This window comes from Budorcas taxicolor, chromosome 20 (assembly GCF_023091745.1).
Source record: "Budorcas taxicolor isolate Tak-1 chromosome 20, Takin1.1, whole genome shotgun sequence".
NCBI classification, from domain to species: domain Eukaryota; kingdom Metazoa; phylum Chordata; class Mammalia; order Artiodactyla; family Bovidae; genus Budorcas; species Budorcas taxicolor.
The window spans coordinates 28,209,327-28,227,884 of NC_068929.1; the positions used below are offsets into that span (position 1 = coordinate 28,209,327).

Here is an 18,558-nt window from a genome sequence, read left to right on the forward strand (position 1 = left end):
AGTTACACTCATAAGAGATATACTGATAACTGAAATTCTGAATGAGCACCTCATTCCTCTTGTCTTTTGACTCTGTGTTCCAAATAAAGGTGCTCATACACTGAGCCCATTTCACTATCCTTCCCAACCCTTGCAGCTTTTAGATCATTTGTATTTGGATGGGAGGTGGGATAAGGATTGGGAAATTTTTGAAGAATAAAGTTTGAAACCTTGCTTTCTGATTGAGAACTATCAAGCATAAACTATGCTGATTCTATATAAATGTACCTAAAGAGTGTGATTAAAGGAACAGTTTTTAGGGAAAATAAAGACCTAAATTTGAATCCTCACTCTGCCCTTCACACTATCTGTTTGCTCTAGGGCAAGTCACGAGCTCTCTAAGGCTTCATTTCTTCTTTGCCAGGAAAATGGGAAAAATACATCTCACTCTTAGGGTTGTTGTGAGGATTAGCAAAGAGATATAAAATATTTAGACTAGAACCTGGCACATAGAAAGTGTTCAATAAATATTTGATATTATTATTTGTAATATACAATAGGATTAGAATTCTTTAGAGAAAGAAACATCCATTTCAACTCAGTAGTGGCTATTTTAAAAGCCCATGTTTCTTTAAATATTAATCAAGGCCTTGGCAAGTGTGAGATGTTATTGGGTAACTATACAAGCCACTAATTCTGTGCAGATAAGGTTCAGATCAAGCCAGACCCTGGGAGAGATATACCTAAGGCTTTCCTATCATTCCAGAGTCTTTATCAGCTATGATCAAATGATTTTTATTCTTTTTCCACAGTTTGCTCTTAAGCCCTTTGTTACTATTAACATTACCTTTTAGTTGTTGAACTACCAAGCTTGAGAAACTCAAGTCTGCTTTTTTAACCTGAGGAAAATCACAAGGAAATACAACTTGCCAAATGGTTCTTGGCAGGGGGAGGGAGGTATTATTTCTTACACAATGTAGTTTAACTTAAAGGTCAGATAAGAATGTCAGGTTAAAGAAAATGTACGATTGGAGACCGTAAGCAAAGGGTAGAGTGAAGAATTGGCGGTCAGTGGCAGAGACAGAAGGCTGGAGTCCTAACCAGCTTTGTAGCCCCAGGTAGGTCATCATCACATCCATGGACCTCAGTTCTCAGGTGGAAAAACAGAAAAAGGACTTAACTAAAAGTTAAAAAGAAAAAAAGATGGAGAAAAGAAGACACACTTAGGTACGATGCTGTTTCTATGCAGCTTGCCAAAGTGTTCTCCAAAACATTAAACATTTTCTTTTTTGTCCCCCTGTTTCCCAGCCCTAGCAACTGCCTTTCTGTCCATTTCACACTCATGCCTAGCAGCTACATGTGGCCCCATTCCCAGGCCAGGTGAGTGGACCAAGAGTAGACCCCTGATAAGAGGTGAGCCAGTCAGATTCTATGGGGGCATGGCATTGTGATTCTGAGACATCAGGCCCTTGTCGGCCCTTCGGCTGAGGTGTGCATGGCATTGAACGGGCATTTCCTGCCATGACAGGTCCAAGGCAGAGAGGGACAGTCCTTGTATCCAACTTGCTCTCCTTTCTCTGTGGGGAACTGCAGAGAAGAGTGCTCATGCAGCCTCAGAGAGAATAGTTGTCTTGGAATTAGGACTGCCCTAGAAACCAAAAAAAAAAAAAAAAAAAAATTGCTAAGAACCGATTCCCAAGTCACTTCTTGCCCTTGTGTTAATACTTTGTTAAACAACACTTGTATCATTTGGATAAAATTATCTTTATTTCTAGAGCTAGTGTTAGTAGGTTTCTGTTAATCTTTAAAAAGCAAACACATATGGGTAAAGGAGAGCTTTGAGGAGTTTATTCTGGGGCTCAAGACCCCAGTAAATCCATGATTAGTTAGTCCTGGACTGACTCCAAGAAGGGGCATTTCAGACACAATCCAAGCTGTTAGAGATACATTTGAGGGCAGAAGAATCTTCTTTCAGTTCAGTTCAGTTCAGTTCAGTTCAGTCGCTCAGTCGTGTCTGACTCTTTGCGACCCCATGAATCGCAGCACGCCAGGCCTCCCTGTCCATCACCATCTCCTGGAGTTCACTCACACTCACGTCCATCGAGTCCGTGATGCCATCCAGCCATCTCATCCTCTGTCATCCCCTTCTCCTTCTGCCCCAAATCCCTCCCAGCATCAAAGTCTTTTCCAATGAGTCAACTCTTCGCATGAGGTGGCCAAAGTACTGGAGTTTCAGCTTTAGCATCATTCCTTCCAAAGAAATCCCAGGGTTGATCTCCTTCAGAATGGACTGGTTGGATCTCCTTGCAGTCCAAGGGACTCTCAAGAGTCTTCTCCAACACCACAGTTCAAAAGCATCAATTCTTTGGCGCTCAGCCTTCTTCACAGTCCAACTCTCACATCCATACATGACCACAGGAAAAACCATAGCCTTGACTAGACGGACCTTAGTCGGCAAAGTAATGTCTCTGCTTTTGAATATGCTATCTAGGTTGGTCATAACTTTTCTTCCAAGGAGTAAGCGTCTTTTAATTTCATGGCTGCAGTCACCATCTGCAGTGATTTTGGAGCCCAAAAAAATAAAGTCTGACCCTGTTTCCACTGTTTCCCCATCTATTCCCCATGAAGTGATGGGACCAGATGCCATGATCTTCATTTTCTGAATGTTGAGCTTTAAGCCAACTTTTTCACTCTCCTCTTCTTAGTTTTCCTCAAATCCATAGCAGCCTCCTATGCTATTTTCCTGACTCTAATGGGAATTCTAGAGGAATATACTTGATCAGACTTTCTATTTTGCTTACAAAGCATACAACTAAGAACAGTTGTTCAGTCACTAAGTTGTGTCTGACTCTTTGCACCCCCATAGATTGCCGCATACCAGGTTTCCCTGTCCTTCACTGTCTCCCATAATTTGCTCAAACTCGTGTCCATTGAGTTGGTGATGCCATCCTACCATCTCATTCTGTTACCCCCTTCTCCTCCTGCCCTTTGCTAGCATCAGAGTCCTTTCTAATGAGTCAGCTGTTTGCATCAGGTGGCCAAAGTGTTAGAGCTTCAGCTTCGGCATCAGTCCTTCCAATGAATATTCAGGGTTAATTTCCTTTAGGATAGACTGGTTTGATTTCCTTGCTGTCCAAAGGCTCTCAAGAGTCTTCTCCAGCACCACAATTCAAAAGCATCAATTCTTTGGTGCTCAGTCTTCTTTATGGTCCAACTCTCACATCCTAATATGACTACCGGAAAAACCACAGCTTTGACTATACAGACCTTTGTAGGCAAAGTGATGTCTCTGCTTTTAATATGCTAAGATCTAAGATCTTATAATTGAAAAAAACTCAAGGTGGTATTTTTACAGCCTAGACTCAGGAAGTCCTCTCTGGAGGCCCTTTTGGAGGAAGAATGTAGGCTTACCCAACTGATGCAATCTGCTCGCGTGCTCATGCGGCCCATCCATTCAGACCTCATGACAGGCAGTGTTGCATGATGGTCAAGAGCATAAGCTACAGAATTAGTTGTCTTAGTTCAAATGCTGACTCCACTCAGGACCTAAACATCTATTAATAGCTTAGTATCCAACTCATTGGGTTCTTTTGACACCAAATGAGTTCATATATGGAGCATCCAGTAGGTAGCAGACACAGTTGTAAATACTGTTACATAAAAATAAAAGGTGGCCTGTATGCATATAAAGTGCTTAGCTTGTTGGTCACAGGTGGAACTAGAGAGACAGCTGAGAAACTGGGTGTGTAGGTTGTCTACATGTGGGGAAGGCATGCTTAGTGCTTTGATAGTAAGACCCAGTTGGTATTAATTAAAATTCATAGCAACTCACTGCCCACAGCAATTGGTCAGCAATAGTCAAAGGGCAGAACAAACCCCAGTGGTTTCTTTACCTCTCTATGTGTCAGCAGGCATGCTCACAGTGGACACTGTTCTGAAGATGTCTTTCCTAAGCCCCAGAGCAAGATGCACTATCTCATAGCCAGTTCATGGGCTTCATAGCTTGATGGAAGCAAAGTCAACAGGTTTGTCTCCTTGAGTGGCATGTTATGTCAGAATACCAACACAGAGCACATACTCAAGGGTTCATTTCTTTCCTTTACTTCTACAAAACATTAACTTTACTGGGTCGCCACATCTCGTTGCAACAATCTGGCCATCTCTTAAGTACCTCCTTGTGATAACATCTTAGTAGTTACAGCATGTGCTTTTATAGAATGTATTTGTTTCATTTCTCACAACACTGTACACTGCTTTTCCCAACCCGTGAAAAGTGTAGACTTCAATAATCTACTGCCTCCAGGACTATAACCTCCAAGGAACCTATCTTTACAACTTCACTGCCTGCATCTCCTTCTTCCTACCCTTCCTTCAAACACACACACACAGCCCTTGACATTTACCCACTGAAACTTTTCCCCAGATTTCTGAAACACTGTCCCAAGTCGCTGTCTTATGTGTGTAGGTCACATGCCCCTTAGGAAATGATTTAAGGATAATTTAAAAAATAGACTACTACAGAGGTGAGGATTGAGGAAAAGCCTAGTATAATGCAATGGCCCCAGGGCTACCAAGAGCAGAAAATTATTACAACCTTCAGGAATATTCTCAGTTTTGATTTACAATGACAAGGAAACTTTGGGGTTTTTGTTAGCTGTGGCAGCCACAGAAGTGTACCATTCAATTCCCCAGTGAAGAAAGGAGCAGATGGGAAATGCAAGCGTGGGACTAGCTGACGGCTTCCAGGAGTGAGAATTGTGAGAGTGTTCGGCTTTTGAGCTGAGGCCCCACCTGTTCCAGAAAACTCCCCACTTCCTCCCCTGTCCCCCAAGACTAAGGTCTGTGGGGGCTCTAGAGCCTGGATGCTTCTGTCCACACGGAGCATCTCTTACAGATCGTCTTCACTCTGGAGCACCCGTCATGTCTGCATCACAGCCTGAGGCTCTCCGTCCTGTTTGTTCCCCACTCTCTTGTGATAGGCGTCAGATCTCCATCAGGCTGTGAAAGCTCTCCCTGTCCATCTCCCTTCCTCCTCTTCTTCTTCACAGGCATTTCATCCCAGCAAGCCTTTTATGCTTCTAACTCTATCTCAATATCCGCTTCCCAGAGAACCCAACTAACTCAGCGGCCGTACTTGGCCATGTCTGGGGATTGAAGAGAAGAGGAAGCCAGTCCATACAAAGACTGGAGGAGAGGACAGGAGGATGGGCTGGTACTGTTGCTTTCCCTTCACCTGTTTCCACTTCCTTCCAGAGATCTGACTTCTTTTACATCCATGACTTCCTTGGGACCCTATTAATAAATTTCTTGTCTCTTCTTGAGTTAACCTAGGCTTTTACTCTTTTGTCACAAGGATAATTAATTAATAGATTTTTTTGACATCCTCTTCAAAAAGAGGGAAGAGTCAGAGCCATAAAATCTCTATCCTAACTAGTCCCCTTACATAGCTCTACCAGTGCTCACCCCCAACCCCCCGCCATCCACAATAGTAAGTCTGAAAGGGATAAAAAAAACCACCAAGAAAATTCCCCCAAGACAAGGTGGAAGAGGGAAGCCAGGGCAAGAGATGATCAACATTAATTGAAATAATCCTCTTATTCTATGGAGGAAATGGGAATTCCTGTTAAGTTAACCAGAAGAGAAAAAAAAAAATGTAAAGGTGTAATTGAATTTTTTAATTGAGTTAATTTTAATTGAAGCAGTTAAAAATAAACTTTTTTTTAATTGGCTCTGTGAGCAGCAGAGAAAATAAACTATAGAATATATTTCCATGTTTGGGGGCCTCTATCATTCCAATATATTTTAGTGACATAACATTGAATACCTACTATGTGCCAGGTCCAGGAAAAGTATTGGCTATGTGAAGATAAAAAACTCATTTCTTAAAATCTCAGATAAGTGCAGGAGACAAATGATGAAAAAGAAGACTAGTGATAAACACTCAGAAAAAAATTTCCTTGACTTGGGTTGTACCAATTTTTAGTAAAGAAAGGCAGTAGTCAGGGACCAGTTACTGATGTGTTGGAACAAAAAGAAAAAATACCATTTTTCCAAGACGAATGGGAATTCTTTGACAATTAGGCATGTTTTGAAATGAGGAAGAGAAATTCTATACTAAACGTAACTATGGAGATCTATTAAGTGAAGAATGAGGGCTTCCCCCTGGTGGCTCCGTAGTAAAGAATCCGCCTGACAATGCAGGAAACACAGGTTCGATCCCTGATCTGGGAACATCCCAGTTGCTGTGGAGCAACTAAACCCATGCAGCCAACTATTGCGCCTGTGCTCTAGTGCCTAGGAGCCACAGCTAGGCTCCATATGCCCTAGAACCCATGCTCCGCAGCAAGAAAAGCCACTGCAATGAAGCCCACACTTTGCAGCTAGAGAGCAGCCCGCACTCACTGCAACCAGAGAAAAGCCTGCACGCAGCAAACACCCAGCACAGGTGAAAACAAAGAAATATATAAAATAAGTGAAAAAATTAAAAAGAGAAATGAAAAGATCGGGCATTAATATCAGCAGGACATTACGCTGAGCTGTGTCTCCTAAGAGCCCCAGCTCCAAGCCTGCTCTGAAGTCCTGCTAGGAAGTGTGCCACTGGTGAGGACAGCCCGAAACCTGAGTCCTGCATGAACCTCTCCAAACCAGTTCTCTCCAGCTTTACTGCCATCATATCTTTTTGCCTTCTCAACCTAGACAATGTATTAAAAAGCAGAGACATTACTTTGCCAACAAAGAAATCATTCTTCATACAATATTGGAAAGAGCTATTCATTTCTGAGATCACACAAAGTATCATTCTATTCATGTTTGCCTCTGGAAGATTAAAGAGCCACAGTAGGTAAACAGCAGCTCTACAGAGGGATTCTTAAGTGATCAAAGAGGAATGACAGCCGGAGCCCAGTGACTTTCATCCCAGCGGCCTGCAGAAGCAGAAATTAACAGGGAACCTCAGTGAAGGCCGATCTGCAGACAAAATGAAATTCTGTTTAAGTCAGGTTTCTAGGTTACACAGCCCAAAAGCAACTGCCCTCAAAAATCAGGTTTGCTTTAAGAACCGGCAGATTAAATAAAGGATATAGAAGCAGAAGATTCATCTTACTGTGGCAGTCACTCTGGGGCAAAGCCAAAGGAAGGTGACTGTGTTCTACCCAGACTTGCAAATTCTGCTTCCACCTCTCCATGGTTTTACAGCATTAACCCAAACTCGCACCGACATCTGTCCCTTCTGGCAACCTAGCCTTCCATTTCTCTAGGACATGTGTGTTCAGTTCAGTTCAGTCGCTCAGTTGTGTCCGACTCTTTGTGACTCCATGGACTGTAGCCCACCAGGCTCCCCTGTCCAGAGGACTTCCAGGCATGATTGCTCAATTCTAGCCGCATCCTCTTATCCTCATGATAGCCTAAATCAAGGATTTCAAATCAGGAAAACCTATGCTTGTTTCTGAGGCCTCAAGGCTGAGCATATCTGTTAGCTATGATCCTGAAGCTGAAGCTCCAATACTCTGGCCACCTGATGCGAAGAGCTGACTCATTGGAAAAGACCCTGATGCTGGGAAAGACTGAAGGCAAAAGGAGAAGGGATCAGCAGAGGATGAGATGATTAGATAGCACTACCGACTCAATTGACATGAATCTAAGCAAACTCTGGGAGATAATGAAGGACAAGGAAACCTGGTGTGCTGCAGTCCATGGGATCGCAAAGAGTCAGACACAGCTTATCAACTGAACAACAACAAAATCAGTAACCTAGCAAACCCTGAGCTTTAATACCTCAGTCCTGGCCTCTCTGAGCTTTAACTAGAGCTTTGCGGCCCACAGCACTGCAAAGGGGTAAGTCAGGAATTCTAAGCCTGACTAAGCCCCCACATTGAGCCCATCTATCTCAAGGCTAGAGCTCTGGGTCATGTTAGACCTTGCAGAAGGATCTCTTTACCCTGTTCTCACTCTTTTCCAGTGAGTATTTCTTTATTCAAATACATAGGTCAGAGAATCCCTGTTCCCTTTGTGGCGGTGGGGGTGAAACACTGAAATAATAGAGTTTTTTTTGCAAAGATTCTGACCTAGCAACATATTATAATTGCATGTAGGTATTCACATACACAGGTCAACACACATGTACACACATGTATATCTCTGTGTGTATATATATATGGGTATGTGTAAATGCATAGAGAAAGTAAGTTTAAAGAAGAAAAATAGTGTTCCCAATACTCTGGGTCTTGGTTTATCTCATCTATAAAGTGGGCATAAGACAGCATATCCTGGGGGTTGTTTTGAGAATTTATTGAGATGTCTGATAACAAGGGGCCTGGCATATATTGGCTGCAGAGCAAATAAGATCAGATTAATATTGTTAAAATAAATGTAGCCACCTCTCCTTTCAAATCTTGTGTCAGGGGAAGGAATTTTTTGCTGTTCTGAGAGCGCTGGACAAAGAAAGCCTGCATGGCCAATCTCTGACTACCTTTGCAGAATCATCTACTTAAACTGTAAGAGGTTGGTCTACTTTATCTCAGTGACAACAAGACCTAATGTTCTATAGAAAAAAGATCTTCATGACCCAGAAAATCACGATGGTGTGATCACTCACCTAGAGCCAGACATCCTGAAAGGCGAAATCAAGTCGGTCTTAGGAAGCATGACTATGAACAAAGCTAGTGAAGGTGATGGAATTCCAGTTGAGCTATTTCAAATACTAAAACATGATGCTGTGAAAGTGCTACACTCAATATGACAGCAAATTTAGAAAATCCAGCAGTGGCCACAGGACAGGAAAAGGTCAATTTGCATTCTAGTCCCAAAGAAAGGCAGTGCCAAAGAATGTTCAAACTACTGCACAATTGCACTCATCTCACACGCTAGCAAAGTAATGCTCAAAATTCCCCAAGCCAGGCTTAACAGTACATGAACCGTGAACTTCCAGATGTTCAAACCAGATTTAGAAAAGGCAGAGAAACCAGAGATCAAATTGCCAACATCCACTGGATCATCAAAAAAGCAAGAGAGTTGCAGAAAAACATCTACTTCTGCTTTATTGACAATGCTAAAGCCTTTGATTGTGTGGATCACCACAAACTGTAGACAATTCTTAAAGAGATGGGAATACCAAACCACCTGACCTGCCTCCTGAGGAATTTGTATGCAGGTCAAGAAGCAACAGTTAAAACTGGACATGGAATAACAGACTGGATCCAAATTGGGAAAGGAGAACATCAAGATTGTATATTGTCACCCTGCTTATTTAACTTATCTACAGAGTACATCATGCAAAATGCCGGGCTGGATGAAGCACAAGCTGGAATCAAGATTGCTGGGAGAAATATCAATAATCTCAGATATGCAGATGACACCACCTTTATGGAAGAAAGCAAAGAAGAACTCAAGAGCCTCTTGATGAAAGTGAAAGAGGAGAGTGAAAAAATTGGCTTAAAACTCAACATTCAGAAAACTAAAATCATGGCATCTGGTCTCATCACTTCATGGCAAATAGATGGGGAAACAATGGAAACAGTGAGAATTTTCATGGGCTCAAAAATCACTACAGATGGTGACTGCAACCATGAAATTAAAAGACACTTGACTGCTTGGAAGAAAAGCTATGACCAACCTAGATAGCATATTAAAAAGCAAAGACATTACTTTGCCGACAAAGGTCTGTCTAGTCAAGGCTATGGTTTTTCCAGTGGTCATGTATGGATGTGAGAATTGGACTGTGAAGAAGGCTGAGCGCCGAAGAATTGATGCTTTTGAACTGTGGTGTTGGAGAAGACTCTTGAGAGTCCCTTGGACTGCAAGGAGATCCAACCAGTCCATCCTAAAGGAAATCAGTCCTGAATATTCATCAGAAGGACTAATGCTAAAGCTAAAACTCCTATACTTTGGCCACCTGGATGTGAAGAACTGACTCATTTGAAAAGACCCTGATGCTGGGAATGATTGAAGGCAGGAAGAAAAGGGGACGACAGAGGATGAGATGATTGGATGCCATCACTGACTCAATGGCCATGAGTTTGAGTAAGCTCCAGGACTTGGTGATGGACAGGGAGGCCTGGCACGCTGCAGTCCATGGGGTCGCAAAGAGTCAGACACGACTGAGTGACTGGACTGAACTGAGCTGAATGCTCTATGGCCCTCAAGATGTCTCTGGCACTGTTCTTGGGATGTTATATCAGCTAGTTTAATCTTCACTTGAATCCTGTGAAGACATTTTATTTTTACCCTAATTTGAGGAAATAAGGGAACGAGGGCCCAGAGGGGTTAAGTAAACTGTCAACATACAGCTGGACTGGGACAGAGTAGAAACTGGATCCTTATATACAGGCTTGTCTGTGCTAGAAATTGTATGTGGTAGAAAATACTCTGCCCTGAAGAAACACTTGTTCCACATGTTCACTGCAGTACTGATAAGTGAAGTCTTGGAAATCATCAGAGTGCCTATCAACAGGAAACTGAAGACGTTTGTCATGGCACGTTCATACTGTGGAATACCATGCTGAACTTTCTGGTTTACTTTGGTTTGGGTTTTATTGTGAACGTCATGGAACAATGTTCCAGACATATTAGGTGAAAATGTATGTTGCAAAGCAGGTACAGAATGACATCATTTATTTAAGATGTGAAAAGCTCCACATTTTCAATAGATAGTTAACTCTGTAACTATAGATGTATAAAATGCAAGAGTATTTTAAAGATCTGAAAATGGAGGCCAAGTTACAACAAGTTTTGGTGTTTCTGCATGTTTAAATTTTTTGACAATGGAAATTCCTCAGTCTCTTATCTGTGTGTATTTATGTATTTATTTATTTTTGAAGTATGAATAAGTGTAAATAAATTATTGAAGTATAGTTGATGTACAGCATTATATAAATTACAGATGTACAATATAGATATACAATATATTGCTATACAAATATACAAATGATTTCACAATTTTTTAGCCTATACTATGTTTATCATTATTACTAAATACTGGCTTTATTCTCTGTGCTGTGCAATAGATCCTCATGGCTTATTTTTCATATAATGGTTTGTACTTCTTACCTCCCTACCCCTATCTTGCCCTCCCGTTCCCTCTCCCACTGGTAACCGCTGGTTTGTTCATTTTATCTGTGAATCTGCTTCTTTTTTGTTACATTCACTAATTTGTTGTATTTTTTAGATTTCACATGTAAGTTATCTGTGTATTTAAATGAAATATATATATATATTTTATTTTAGTTAATAATATGAAATAAGCATTTCTCCTCACTTCTTCTTACATCCTTCAGTTTGTCCATCTTGGAAAAATGGGTTCCCCTGTGATATTCTTCTGTCTGTCATCCCTGGAATGCTGGTCACCTGTTTCTACAGTAATCACCCTTGGGAAATGGATCCCCGATCCCAAGCCTTCCTAGCCCCCCATATTTCATTTCATATTTTTGTGGACTTTAACATCCTAACTTGTCTTTCTTCCTGGGCTACAACCAAGAATCTCTGTAGGAAAAGGTGTAGATTTGAGAGAGAGGTGAGTATCTCTGATGCAAACCAGTTGAAAACTTGATTTAAAAAATTAACTTAGGATCCATGCATCTATGGCCACCTAGCCTGTAACAAAAGAAGCAGGAATATACAATGGAGCAAAGACAGTTTCTTCAATAAATAGTGCTGGGAAAACTGGACAGCTACATGTAAAAGAATGAAATTGGAACACTCCCTAATACCATACACCAAAATAAACTCAAAATGGATTAAAGACCTAGATGTAAGGCTGGATGCTATAAAACTCTTAGAGGAAACCAAAGGCAGAACACTCTTTGATATAAATCACAGCAAGATTTTTTTCATTCCACTTCCTAAAGTAATGAAAGTAAAAACAAAAGTAAACAAATGGGATTTAATTAAACTGACTTTTGCATGGCAAAGGAAACCAAAATAAAATGAAAAGACAACCCTCAAAATAGGAGAAAATATTTGCAAATGAAGCAACTGACAAAGGATTAATCTCCAAAATGTACACACAGCTCATGCATTTTAATATTTAAAAATATTTAAAAATGGGCAGAAGATCTGAATAGACATTTCTCCAAAGACATACAGATGGCCAAAAAAAAAAAAAAAACCCACCACATGAAGAGATGCTCAATTTTATGAATTATTAGAGGAGTGCAAATCAAAAGTACAGTAAGGTACCACCACAAGTGGTCAGAATGGCTATCATCAAAAAAATAAATGCTAGAGAGACTGAGAAAAAGCAACCCCCCTACACTGTTGGTGGGAATATAATTTGGTATAGCCACTATGGAGAATAGTATAGAGGTTCCTTAAAAGCTAAAAATAGAGCTATCATACGATCCAGCAATCCCACTTCTGGCATATATCTGGGGGAAAAAAAAAAACAAACCTAAGTTGAAAGGATGCATGTGCCCTGATATTCTTTGCAGCACTATTTACAATAACCAGAACATGGGAACAACCTAAATGTCCATCAACAGAAACAGGATTAAGAAGAAGCAGTACATCTATGCGATGAAATATTACTCAGCAGCAAAAAGGAACAAACTGCTATTTACAGTGACCTGAATGGACCCAGAGACTGTCATTAGAGTGAAGTCTGTAAGAGAAAGACAAATATACGATATCACTTATATGCAGAATATAGAAAAATGGTGCAAATGAACTTAGAAGCAACCCTGAATATTCATTAGAAGGACTGAGGATAAGGATGAAGCTCCAATACTTTGGGCACCTGATTCGAAGAGCTGACTCGCTGGAAAAGACCCTGATGCCGGGAAAGACTGAGGGCAGAAGGAGAAGGGGGCAACAGAAGATGAGATGGTTAGTTAGCATCACCGACGCAATGGACATGAGTTTGAGCAAACTCCGGGAGATAGTGAAGGACAGGGAAGCCTGACATGCTGCATTCCATGGGGTCGCAAAGAGTTGGACACGACTGAGCGACTGAACAACAGCAAAGAAAAAGGGTAGAAATGAACTTAGAGTCACAGACATAGAAAACAAGCTTATGGTTGTTAAGTGGGGAAGAGAGTTGAGGGAGGGATAAATTAAGAGTTTGAATTAGCTGGTATTAAATTTTAAAAAATGAGGCATGGAACCCAGGGGCTTTCCCATCTAATTGTATGAATTTCTGATGTCTGCTCTCATTTGGTTGGGGAGTGGGAACATCAGTGGATATTTTTACTGGGCTTTATTTGCTTGATTTAAGTACACATGAATGTCTAAAGCCCAAGAGTGGCAGCTTGCAGGCTGTCTGTCCCTTCCATCCATTCTGGAGTCCCTTGAGATGGCATTTAAGCTGTCCTCAGCTAACTCTGTCCCTTGATGGGACCCCTGAAGGGTTTCCTAACCCTGTGTCTCTTTCCTATCACCTCCCTATTTCCTGTGCAGGGGAACTTTGCCTGTTTTGATTGCCCATCTTTTCCTCTGCAGTTAAACTGCTTGGGCTAAAGTTGTGTCAGCTATGGCGATCTTTTTCTTAGTCCCTTTTCATTTCAACATCTGGCTTTTCAATTCACTTTTTTCCTTTTTTTCATTTGTTATCTAAATATTTGTTGTTCAGTTGCTAAGTGGTGTCTTTACTCTTTGCAACCCCATGGACTGTAGCACACCAGGCTTCTCTGTCCTGCAGTATCTCCTGGAGTTTGCTCAAGTTCATGTTCATTGAGTTGGTGATGCTATCTAACCATCTCATCCTCTGCTGACCCCTTCTCATTTCGCCTTCAATCTTTCCCAGCAACAGGGTCTTTTCCAGTGAGGCAGCTCTTCACTTCAGGTAGCCAAAGTACTGGAGCTTCAGCTTCAGCTTCAGCATCTGTCCTTCCAAATATTCTGTCCTTCCAAATATTCTGTCCTGAATCAGTCTGGAATATTCAGGGTTGATTTTCCTTTAGGATTGACTGATTTGATCTCCTTGCAATCTAAGGGACTCTCAAGAGTCTTCTCCAACCCCATGATTCAAAAGCATCAATTCTTCAGTGCTTAGCCTCCTTTATGATCAACTCTGCCTGGGGGTATGGCTCAGTGGTAGAGTGCATGCTTGGCATGCATGAGACCGTGGGTTCAATCCCCAGTACCCCCATATTCATATTTTGGGCCTCCCTGGTGGCTCAGGTGGCAAAGAATCTGCCTACAGTGCAGGAGACCTGGGTTTGCTCCCTGGATTGGGAAGATCCCCTGGAGAAGGGAATGGCAACCCACTCCAGTATTCTTGCCTGGAGAATTCCATGGACAGAGGATCCTGGCAGGCTACTTTGTCCATGGGGTTGCAAGCAGTCGGATATGACTGAGCAACTAAGCACAAGCACTCACATCTGAACGTGAATACTGGAAAAGCCATAGTTTTGCCAGCAAAGGTCTGTATAGTCAAAGTGATGTCTCTGCTTTTTAATACACTGTCTGGATTTGTCATAGCTTTCCTTCCAAGGAACAAGCATCTTTTAATTTCATGTCTACAGTCACTGTACACAGTGATTTTGGAGCCTAAGAAAATAAAATCTGCCACTTCTTCCACATTTTCCCCTTCAATTGCCATGAAGTGATGGGACCAGATGCCATGATGTTAGTTTTTTGACTGTAGAGTTTCAAATCAGCTTTTTTACTCTCCTCTTTTATCTTCATCAAGAGGCTCTTTAGTTCTCTTCCTTCTGCCATTTGAGTGGATCGTTTGCATATCTGAGGTTGTTGATATTTCTTCCAGCAATTTTGATCCCAGCTTGTGAATCATCCAGAACACCATTTCACATGATGTACTCTGCATATAAGTTGAATAAGCAGGGTGACAATATACAGCCTTGTCATATTCCTTTCCCAATTTTGAACCAGTCAGTTGTTCTATATTCCGTTCTAACTGTTGCTTCTTGACTTGCATACAGATTTCTCAGGGTACAGGTAAGGTGATATGATATTCCCATCTCTTTAAGAATTTTCCACAGTGTTGTGATCCATACAGTCAAAGGATTTAGCATAGTCAATGAAGCAGAAGTAGATGTTTTTCTGGAGCTCCCTTGCTTTCTCCAAGATCTAACTAATGTTGGCAACATCTAAATACTAACGTGGACCAAGAAATTTACTCAATAATCAAAGAAAAGGAAAATTTTATTTGAACCAACCTGAGGATTATAACCTGGGAGACAGTCTTTCAGAAAGCTCTGAGGAATGTTCTGAAGTAAGGGAACAGGTGGTCAGGATATATATATGTATATATGCTAAAGGAGCAGAAGGCAGCAAAGGGTGCAATGGCTGGATGGCGCCGCTGACTCAATGGGCCTGAGTTTGAGCAACCTCCAGGAGACAGTGAAGGACAGGGGAGCCTGGCATGTTGTAGTCCATGGGGTTGCATGAGAGGCAGCTGGTGGGAAAAGTGGGGAAAACATATTTATTTTTCAAAGCTTCAAATGATGAACATGCTACATATTTTTAAGTTGGGCATTAGAAAAGAACACTTGTTTGTGCTTCTTGGAAAGAAGACAGTAACTGATGCTGACAGTGCCCAGCCCAGAACTCACCTGCAAACAGTTCCCTTGGTGCTGATAGACTCTGCTTCTCTGCCTGGGGACGTTCCCTGGACCAGGGGAAACCTGTATGCAGGGCTGCAAGGAAATTAACCACCTGGGATCCACGTTCAACAGAAGAGGGGCAGGAGTTTGTAGATAAATACCCCAACTTTGTCTTCTCTCAGCAGGACAGTTCTGGGGTATGTTCTGTGTAGTTTCTCAGAGACCCCCAGGAGGATTACACCCCAATACTCACAGCAGTTTGTGCATGCTCAGTCGCTTCAGTCATGTCTGACTCTGTGCAACCCTCTGGACTGTAGCCCACCAGGCTCCTCTGTCCATGGGATTCTCCAGGCAAGAACACTGGAGTGGGTTGCCATTTCCTCCTCCAGGGGATCTTCCCGACCCAGGGATTGAACCCACGTCTCTTACTTCTCCTGCATCGGCAGGCAGGTTCTTTACTGTTAGTGCCACCTGGAAAGCCCCCACCCACAGCAGTAATGTGCTCATAAATGCACATATATATTAGTTTCTTTTCCCCCTCCTCTGTCTTACCCATTCCCTCACCATTTTTCCTGGGATCACCTCTCAAATTAATAACCTCTATCCAAATCTTCATTTTAGGGTCTGCTTTCATGGGAGCCCAAAGACAGAAAGCATATACAGAAATCTGGAATTTTATTTCACAAGTATTACATTGTAGTCCCACAGACCTCCTGCAGCTGATTAATAGAATCAGCATTAGATTTACCAGCAGTTGGAAAAATTCTTACATCCTTTCACAGACCAGGAAAAAGTAGTATATTGGCTAGCTCAGAATGGCCTGCAGTTGACAGTAGTATGGAAAGATGGTAAGACCTCTCTCCAAAGAGAGGGAGGTGGTTTAAAGAAATGCCCTTAGGTAGTAGACCCTGGAGGGCCTGGCCAGGGCAGAAGGAGAAAAGGCCTTTGCTAATCCTTAAGGATGAATCCAGTTCAACTAATGTCTTGTAGTTTATGGGCAATTGCTTAACATCTTTGGAAGATACGGACAAAAACATTCAGCAGGCATTAAAAGAAAAAGAAGGTTGCTTTTTGCAAATCTGTTGCAGAAAACAGCAGAGGAGGGAGCAATAGAAAGAGATAAGACAAACCAGGTCATGTGGGAGCACCCTGGATAAGCTACTGAGAGTCACTGTGGGGTCGCACTCTGCCTGAGAAGGCAGCCTGCAGATCCTTGCTGTTCAGTGCAACCAAGAGAGGAGGCTCCTCTGGAATCAGAAGGCCACTGGAGGAAGACCTAGGAGTCATCATTTTGCCACCAGAACTGTCAAGACGAACATAAAGACATCAGCTCTAGCTGCCAGGAGATCCACTCAGGATCTGAAGGCATTGGAGACAAGATGGGGCAGATCTGGAAAAGAGCCCAGAACCTGGGTGGCCAGAGCCGGAGCTACACTTGCAAGGGAGCCAGAAGCCCCAGCGTAGGTTCTGAGACCAGGAGCTTGGAAGTCTAGAAGGACCATCATCCAGTCCGGAAAGGAGAAAGCCTCAAGACTGAGTGCAGTAGTCCTGGCCAAATGATTTTTTTTTTTAAACTGTCATTTAGCAGAAGACTGCTATGTGGAAAAATAAATGCTGCCCTGGGTGATTCAGAGGGCTTCCCAGGGAGCCCAGCGGTAAAGAATCCACCTGCCAATGCAGGAGACACAAGAGACATGGGTTCAATCCCTGAGTCAGGCAGATCTCCTGGAGGAGGAAACGGCAACCCCCTCTAGTATTCTTGCCTGGAGAATCCCATGGACAGAGGAGCCCAGTAGGCTACTGTCTATGGGGTCACAAAGAGTCGGACATGACTTAGCAACTGAACAACAACAACACGGGTGATTCAGAAGCTAAAATCTTCTAAATCAGCATGAAGAATACCAGGTGGGGCCAGTACACAGCCACCTGCTCAGTTTTAAGTAAGGTGCTAAAATTAATACCTGTTGTTCTTTATTTCCTCATTTATTCCCAAATGTGCCAAGTTATCTTTGATTGTCCCTCCATCTTTCTGCCTCCATCGGGCTGAGCAATAGCGATTACATCAACAGGCATCCAGGTTCCCTGGCTTCCCTCTGGGTTCAGCCAATAGGAGCCAACAGGCAGGAGATCAGAGGGAGGAGCTGGGAGGAAGGCGGGGGTGTGGGTTCCCCAGCTCTCTCTCTGTAAGGTCACCCAGAGGTCACCCAGGCTGACTATGCACCTCACCGAACATCACTGTATCTTTGAAGGGGACCTGCTGGACAGGACTCATCCTTCCAGGTTTGAATCATCTGTCTGCCCTTGTCTGATCAGGCCTGGGAGGAAACCCCTGTTGCTGCCAGTTTCTGGGTTTTCCTGCGGGGACTATGGTTCTCATGCATCCCTCACTCCTATATATTTGGTCCTTTTGAAAACAAGACCTCTTTGAAAGTGAAAGTGTTAGTTACGTCTCTTAGTTGTGTCTGACTCTTTGTGATCCCATGGACTGTAGCCCACCAGGCTCCTCTGTCCATGGAATTCTCCAGGCAAGAATACTGGAGTCGGTAGCCATTCCCTTCTCCAGGGGATCTTCCCAACCCAGGGATCAAACCTGGGTCTCCTGCACTGCAGGCAGATTCTTTACTGTCTGAGCCACACCTTTGCTCTCTTTGGATAACCCTAATTTGACAGACCGTCTGCGTCCCCTTGGGGTCCTAGCTGCTAGAGTAGTGGTGTCTGGTGGGGAGAGGGTGAACTGGCGAGGATGGCCACAGCAGCACGATCAGGGCAGAGAGAAGGGTTACCTTGGCCACGGGCCCCTGTGAGACCTCAGGAAGAGTTGCAGGTAACTCCATGTCGGGTCTAAAGTTACTGTGACACGACCCTCAGCTGCAGGGTCCTGTCTGAAAAGGGTTTTCCCTCCAGCTGAGTGGATGTGGGAGTGCCGAGTGCAACACCAAATCCATGGAGGATCAGGGCACTCTAGCTTCCAGGCATGGAGCCTCCACTAACACTGAAGAGGGAAAAGTAAATGCTGATCACTTGCTACCCTGTAATTGCTGTAGACAAAAATTCATTTTTCTAAAACTTTGCTGCCAGTTTCTAA

At 42.8% G+C, this 18,558-nt stretch overlaps 1 non-coding gene across 1 annotated transcript; it reads left to right on the top strand.

The window, feature by feature from the left end:
- Positions 1-13,984: 13,984 nt before the first annotated feature.
- TRNAA-GGC (transfer RNA alanine (anticodon GGC)) lies at positions 13,985-14,056 on the top strand. The gene has a single exon. It is a non-coding gene; the product is annotated as a tRNA-Ala (tRNA).
- Positions 14,057-18,558: the final 4,502 nt, after the last annotated feature.